Source organism: Pollicipes pollicipes, unplaced genomic scaffold (genome assembly GCF_011947565.3).
Source record: "Pollicipes pollicipes isolate AB1234 unplaced genomic scaffold, Ppol_2.1 Scaffold_3447;HRSCAF=4054_pilon_pilon_pilon, whole genome shotgun sequence".
Classification (NCBI taxonomy): Eukaryota; Metazoa; Arthropoda; class Thecostraca; order Pollicipedomorpha; family Pollicipedidae; genus Pollicipes; species Pollicipes pollicipes.
Genome location: NW_023596297.1, coordinates 26519322 through 26526980, shown reverse-complemented (window position 1 = coordinate 26526980; position 7659 = coordinate 26519322). Strand labels below are relative to the sequence as shown.

The window sequence follows — 7659 nt, the reverse complement described above, 5'->3', positions numbered from 1 at the left end:
AACGTGAGGGAGCGGGGACGCAAGCATGGTTGAACTATGTGGTTGGTCCTTGAAGTCCATGTTTTCTCTTACTGCGTGACTAGTTCTATTGATATATCTTTTATGAGAATCAATCTTTCCCTGTCTTAATCCTCCTTGCATCAAACAAAACACGCTAGGAGAACGCCGCGCAATGACGTTTTGTTTGCTTTGAGATTCCTTACCCGGACAACAAGGTCTGTGGATCCGACAACCTGCGTGCGGGAAGCCATCGAGGAGTGATGACGTCATCAGCTCGCCCCCGGACACCCTGATGTCGACATCGGGCCTCACAGGCGCCGTCAGCGGGTTCCTGTATTCAGATGACCCGATGAACCGCATCGGCCGAAGCGCGCCGGGTCCTGAGGCCTTGCTGCCCCTCTCCCCCGGGCTAGGCCGATACAGGCAGGCACACTGCGCCAGAAGCTGAAACGGCCATCACCGCCAGCTGACATGCCAGAAGCTGAAGCGGTCATCACCGCCAGCTGAAATGCCAGCAGTCGAAGCGGTCATCAGCTCCAGCTGACCTGTCAAAGCTGAAGCGGTTATCACCGCCAGCTGACATGCCAACAGCTGAAGCGGTCATCACCGCCAGCTGACCTGTCAGAAGCTGAAGCGGTCATCACCGCCAGCTGACCTGTCAGAAGCTGAAGCGGTCATCACCGCCAGCTGACATGCCAGCACCTGAAGCGGTCATCACCGCCAGCTGACCTGTCAGAAGCTGAAGCAGTCATCACGGCCAGCTGACATATCAGCAGTTAAAGTAATCATCACGGCCGGCCGACACGTCATCCGACCCTAGGAACGGTCCCTATCCCAAGTTATGTTCAGTTACAGAGGACATTGTGCTCATTGTGGACATGATCCACCACTCGCCCACACCCGTGGTGGGAGTGGACCACAGGCCGTGGATCGCCGTCTGAGACACACGGTGGATGCGGTGGATAATGTGGACGCTGCTAAGTTCCTGAGCGTTCTGAACACTATGGAGATTACGGCCGTGTCGGTTACTGTGGGCTCTGTGGGCATGTGGACTTAGCCGACATTGTGGACATGGTAGACATTGGAAACAGCGGGCACACTAACGTCACAGATGACATCAGATGACGTCACATGAGATTCATTGCTTTGTGCTCGGTGGACTATGCGCACACGGTAAGAAGCGGACACTGTACACGCTGGGACCGCATTGCATCCTTGTTAGGCATAGCGAATGAAGTTAACATTCTGGTACGGCGGAAACGGTAGATACCACGGGTAATAGAACCCTTCTTGGATTGGATAAATCATGGTCTGCGGATTTGTTTATTTATCACATTTGACTTCATCGAAAGACGCCGAATACGCGCATTGGGAGCGAATCAGGTTTTACAAGGTTGAAGTCTTACGAAGTCAGAGGGGTTGAAAACCACTTAAGCTGTGTACAAAAATTCCGTGAAACATTGCCTGGAGTAAGTATTATAAAACTGACACTGTGTTTGAACAGTACAGCATAACCTTTTCACATATGAATACAATCGACACTTTCGTGTTAGAATTTCACAAAATGCATTTTGAAAGGTAGCATCGTAGACCCCACGCATGAAATAGGAGTTAATGGCTTGTCATTTATGCATAGTAGCGAGATAGTTAAACTGCCCTAATAAAACATGCGGGGAGTTAGAACACACTAAACATACAGCCCTACTGCGATCAACTGACGTCTAGGGCTGCATTCATGTCCCAATACACGCCCCTTTGGAACACACGTCGCCTTTTACGCACAACGCAAACACCAGGGCGCGGTGGACACGGCGGCTATTGTGAGAGCTCGGTGCGCCAGCCGGCGGCCGTCCTCTCCGACAATCGGTCACTGCCGCCGCTCGCTAGCGCGTCGGCACAATGGCCGGCCGTCCGGAGCCGGCGGCCGCGCGCTATCAGATGGCGCGCTCACAATGTTGGCGCCGTTTTATCGGCGACGCGCCGTTTTTCACCGGCCGGCCGGGCACTGAGTGAGACCCGGCGACCCGCCAGATTTGGATCGCCTGGCTCGCGCCATTATTGCAGGGGCCGAGACGCGACGGTAAATAGAGCAGGGCGGAGCGGTGCGCCACCGAGTCGGAAGTGCCGCAGCTGCGCCAGGCTCGCCCCTCGCCGTGTGCGGTTCGCTCCGTTACTGCGGCGGCCTGGGTGGCGGAAGTCGGGTCTGAGCTAGTGTAGCGCGCACGGTCCCACCCACCGCCTGCCTCAAAACCGCAGCCGGAAACGAAGCTCCCATGCATCGCCGGTTGATTTGCAAAACCTTGCGCGCCGGCTCGCGGGCTCGTTTTCTTCTCCCGTGCAGTGTGGGCGAACCGGGATAGTGCGGTGGCATCTGAAGTTGCCGTGGCAACCACCGGCGAGTCGAGCGACTCTGAGATAGGAGAAGCCACCTGGACTGTGTTTGATCATCAGCCTGGGCTGGTAATGTGCGCAGAGCTGTGCACATTACGGGACAGGATAGAAGAGAAACTTGTGAATACATGTGGTGGTGCCAGAACGCTTCTCCCGAATGCGATCACGAACCATACTTTCAAAAATCTCGAATAAGTAAAGCTTCGTCAGTCGCCAGCATAAATGGTCTTTGGCGGCTCCTGGTTTTAGGAGCATTAGTTGGAACGGGCACGCAGGCGCAGCTTCCACATGCACGTTTCAGCGCGGACTTAGCAAAAATGCTTACACGCTACAGGTCGTAGCATGAACCAAATATGTGGCATCCCCGTCTTGCGGCAGCTGTCAGGCACAGCCTCTCCAACTCCAGAGCGTGCACCAGCACCCCTCGATCGGCCTGGCGAATCCGCCCGCCGCCTGTTCCCTGGCTCACCGTGAGTGTCTTCACCTCAGCCAGCGGGGCGCCCTTCACGTGCGGCGCACGGCCGGGCAACGGCAGCCGACGGCCTCGGCGGCGCGGCGGCGCGGCGGCGCGCCCAGGCTGATGGCCGCCGCGGCAGGCCGGCCGGCAGCGATGCTCTGCCGGGCGCGCAGCATCCGCAGCAGCGGCCACTTCCAGGCGTGCCCTCTGTGATGCTGCCCGGACGGCAACGCCGACATGTATTTTCGGCGGGCAAAATGTGTCCGGGAGCGCGTGAGCCATCGCCTCGGACATCGGCGTCGACGGGACGTTTCGGAGCGATCCTCTTGACGCCATGCGGGTCTCCTTTCCATCGCGATCCATCAAGCTGCTCTGCAGGCGCCCAACAGCTGGAGCGTGGCTGCTCTGTGGTGTGTCACTTATGTATCGTTGAATGAAGGTTTCGCTGATGCGTTAAATTAGCTTAAGCAGGTTGTGGAAAGCCTTCCATCAGACAACTTCTTCAGAAGTGGCGTTTACAAATTCGTTTCTGATGTAATTCACAAACCTTGAAACAAATCGACATGACTTTGCCACTGAATGGATGCCTTATATTCAGCTTTATGACATATTGTATGGCCTAACCTGCTTGTAAGTAGGGCATGCAGGGGCTTGCGTGGTGTAATGTATGAAGAGATGTTAGTGGAGAGTACAAAGAGAAGCATTAGTCCCATTGCAGCGTCATTGAACTATCCAGAGTTCAGGAACAGAGTCCGAGACAAAGTGATAGCATGACGGAGCCCAAGCTCTGTGGTGTGAGAATTAGCAAACGGAATTTAATTACATGAATTACAACAGGAATGCTGATAGCTTCGAACATTGTCGTCTTCATGATGCATGCAGTGTGCAAAGATTAGTGCATTGCATTGCATTGCAACGGCCCAAGCTTTGGTTTTCTTAACATAGGCGTGGTTACCACTATTGGGACGGATCCCGGTATGTATTGATTTGGGAGTAAACACAAAAGATTGGGACAAAAATGATGAAACCCCTGAGAGCGTTTCAGTTTCTCAACCCGCGTCCACATGATCATTTACTTGTCGCTCGTCGGCGCATCGTGGACTGAGTTAGCTAATACTTGAAACACTGTTTTTCAGGGAAGTCCGAGGTGATCAGAATGGATCCAAGTCCCGTCCAGCTTCCGGACCGTCATACAGTGACGGCCGAGGACATGGATGCCACCCTCGCTGATCTACAGTCCCGTACAGTGTCTGTGCAGCTGGCACTGCCAGCGGCTGCATCATGCACTGTGACCTCGGGTCAAGAGGACCAGGATGACTGGACTCCAGACTGCGTGTCAACGCCGAAGGCATCCGAGCACAACTCAGCCACGTAAGTGTTCCGACCAATTGCATCGATTTGTCGAGAGCGAGAGCGTTCCTCGAATTACCGAGAACGTCCCTCGTGTCTCGTCCCTTGTGTTACACGCCGATTTCAAGTCCCAGGGGTCAGGGCACACGCGTCTTTTTCCCCTTCCCACGCCCTGTTCGCAAACCCGACCCAGAAGCGTACCCACTTTACCGACTTATCATCATCCGCGTGAAGCAGACAGAACAGAACAGACAACCTTGAGCCTACAAATAGCCTTTTCGTCGCACAAATCGTTGCCAAGCACCGGCGAGCGCGGCGGCTCGCGTCGTGCCAGAGCGCACATCAACGCGCCGCTGCACTGGTCTGCAGCGGCCGCGGCCATCGTGGCGCGGCCGGTGCGCGCGTCACCGACGCGCCGTCACCGGCCGGCGGTCGGCTGACGCCTGGCGGCGACACGCGGATAATGACCAGCGTCCCGGCGGGCGGCACAATGGCGCCGACGGCGGCGGCGACCCCGCGGACGCTCGGCGACGGCGGCGGATCCCGCGGACGCTCGGCGACGGCGGCGGATCCCGCGGACGCTCGGCGACGGCGGCGGCGACCCCGCGGACGCTCGGCGACGACGGCGGATCCCGCGGACGCTCGGTGACGGCGGCGGATCCCGCGGACGCTCGGCGACGGCGGCGGATCCCGCGGACGCTCGGCGACGGCGGCGGATCCCGCGGACGCTCGGCGACGGCGGCGGATCCCGCGGATGCTCGGCGACGACGGCGGATCCCGCAGGCGTTTGCGGCGTGCGAGCAGCGGGGTTGTGCGGTGTGGAAAGGAACGAGGATGTACCGGCTGCGGTCTGCCCCCGTGCCAACGTGTGTGCGTGTGTGTGTGCGTGTGCGTGTGTTATGCGTTTGTGTCCGTGCGTGTGCGGCGTGTGTGCGTGTGTGTTATGTGTTTGAGTCTGTGCGTGTGCGGCGCATGTGCGTGTGTGTGCTATGCGTTTGTGTCTGTGAATGTGCGTGTGTGCGTGTGTGCCTGTGCGCGTGTGCTGATGCGCGCGCGCGCCCGTCTGTGTGTGTGTACCTCGGGAGCAGGGGATTGACTATGCCCGAGATTAGCGTCGAGTGGCTCACCTATGACGTATCCCTCGATTAGCTGGGCTCCACCGAGCTGGCGCCGGCTGAATTATTTATTCTGGACAAAGCGGCCCGGCGGACTGGGAATGTTGTCATCAGAACCGGCGCATGGGGAGCGGCAGATGGACCCTGTCATGGAGAGCTACATCGAAGACAATGAAGGGAGGTGATCCTACCCACCCAATTATCTCTGAAAAATGGAGGGAGAGAAGAGAGAGAGAGAGAGAGAGGAGAGAGAGAGACGAGGAGGGAGAGGAGATAGATGGAAGAGGATGAGTGAGCGAGGAGAGATGATAGGAGGCGAGAGAGACGAGAGAGGGAGTTGAGAGATGAGACGAGAGGATGAGAGAGGAGATCGATAGAGAGAGAGAGAAGAGAGAGAGAGAGAGAGAGAGAGAGAGAGAGAGAGAGAGAGAGAGAGAGAGAGAGAGAGAGGGAGGGAGAAATATATGCAAGGAAAATATAGGGGATTGGAGGACGCTAATATATACTAGCAAACAAACAATTAACGAGAGCCTCAGTCAAAAAAACAGAAGTGGGACGCTCTATTTTTATGAGCGCTTTATCTAATGAGCGAGTGTGACGTGGGATGCCGACCTAGCGGCTCTGCACCAGTGACGGTGACAGGCGTTCGATAGGTGTCATGCTCACCAGCACTCGTACGTGCACGGATCAGCGCGGGGTGGGATTTGAGCATTTATTCCTATCCCGGCCCGGCGCCAAAGCCAACACGGCCGCCGATCCCCACTAATTGATGTGACGTCGTTGCGATGGTTCAGATTCATTGCTGGCCGGTAATTGTGCCGAAAACTGGCGGCGGCGCGGCGGCGGCCGAGACCGGGCGGCGCTGCGGAGCGCGGTCGGCCGCCGACTGACCCCGGCCGGCCGCCGACTGACCCCGGCCGGCCTCCGACTGACCCCGGCCGGCCGCCGACTGACCCCGGCCGGCCGCCGACTGACCCCGGCCGGCCGCCGACTGACCCCGGCCGGCCGCCGACTGACCCCGGCCGGCCGCGACTGACCCCCGCCGCCTCCGACTGACCCCCCGGCCGCCCCCACCGCCGGCCTCCGACCCCGGCCGGCCGCCGACTGACCCCCGCCGACCTCCGACTGACCTCGGCCGCCCCGCCAGCCGGCCGGCCTCCGACTGACCCCGGTCGCCCCGCCAGCCGGCCGGCCTCCGACTGACCCCGGCCGACCTCCGACTGACCCCGGCCGCCCCGCCAGCCGGCCGTCATCGGCCGTAGCCCGACTGACGGTGAAGCGGTGGCCGCTGACCCCCATGGAGACATGACTCATTCGGCGGTCACTCAGCTCCGTGCAAGCCGATGCTGCGTGACAGACCGCCAGCTGCGGCTCATTTTGAGGTGGAATGCTGGGTACCTTTGTCGGCCACCTGGCCAGCTATTTTCTAGTTGTGTGATGAAACACACCCAGCTTGCTCGAAGCGAGTTGCTGCGATGAAAGCGCAGTAACCTGCAATCGGCGGTTCAAATCATGGTTGCAGGTTGCGGTCGCAGGTCCGACAAATGTCGTCGAACTACGGCAATCTCTTCCTCTTTGACAGTCTACATACAGATGCACCACGAGTGCTTTCAGTTGTGCTCGGTTCACCCGCCGATGCTGTACCTACAAATAAAGTCGCAAGGTCATTCACTAATCACGAATTTCACCAGCGGTGCTGTGTCATTTTTGACGCGAGCAACGAATCGGTGGCGCATATAAAATGGTGCTCAAAATGAACATTGGAAATGTGGCAGGGATCTTGCCACGTTCTATGGCGCTGCGAGCGCGGCTCAAACCTTGATCTTTTTGTACTGCGGTGTCTTGTGGAATTATGTCATCAGACAATTCATTTGGTGGTGATTTCCTTGCAATGGCCACTTCACTGATATGATGAAAACATTGTCAGGCAAAGTGGGTAGCTGATAGGTGTGCACAATTTAAATATCGTCCCCATACGCTGGTCCCGGCGTTCAAAGCTAAAGAAAATATACTTATTTGACGAGGAAAACATGGACACATTACCATCTGAACATACAAGTAATATTTTCAGCATAATTAAAACAAACACAGGAAATACACGTATTTGACGAGGACAAGCATGGGCATATTGGCATCTGAATATACAAGCAATACTCTCAGCATAATGAAAAGAATGGGGCAACTCAAATCACTATGCCCCTTAGTACAGTGGTTTTGTTGCACAGCGCCCATGGCGCGCACCAGCACCCGCACAATCCATTTGAAGCGTTTTGCCATCCTCAACTCTCGACACGTCGTCCATTGGTTAACGTACAAAACTAGCCCCAAGTGATATTTACGTCCAGC

General features: G+C 57.0%; 1 protein-coding gene across 1 annotated transcript in view; it reads left to right on the top strand.

Moving 5' to 3' along the window:
* The first annotated feature begins 4103 nt into the window (after positions 1-4103).
* The window catches only part of LOC119092363 (transcription factor SOX-5), a 92805-nt gene continuing 89249 nt past the window's right edge, over positions 4104-7659 (top strand). The window contains exon 1 of the mRNA XM_037215327.1: positions 4104-4219. The gene's annotated coding sequence lies outside the window, so the exon portion shown is untranslated. The remainder of the gene's footprint in view (positions 4220-7659) is intronic.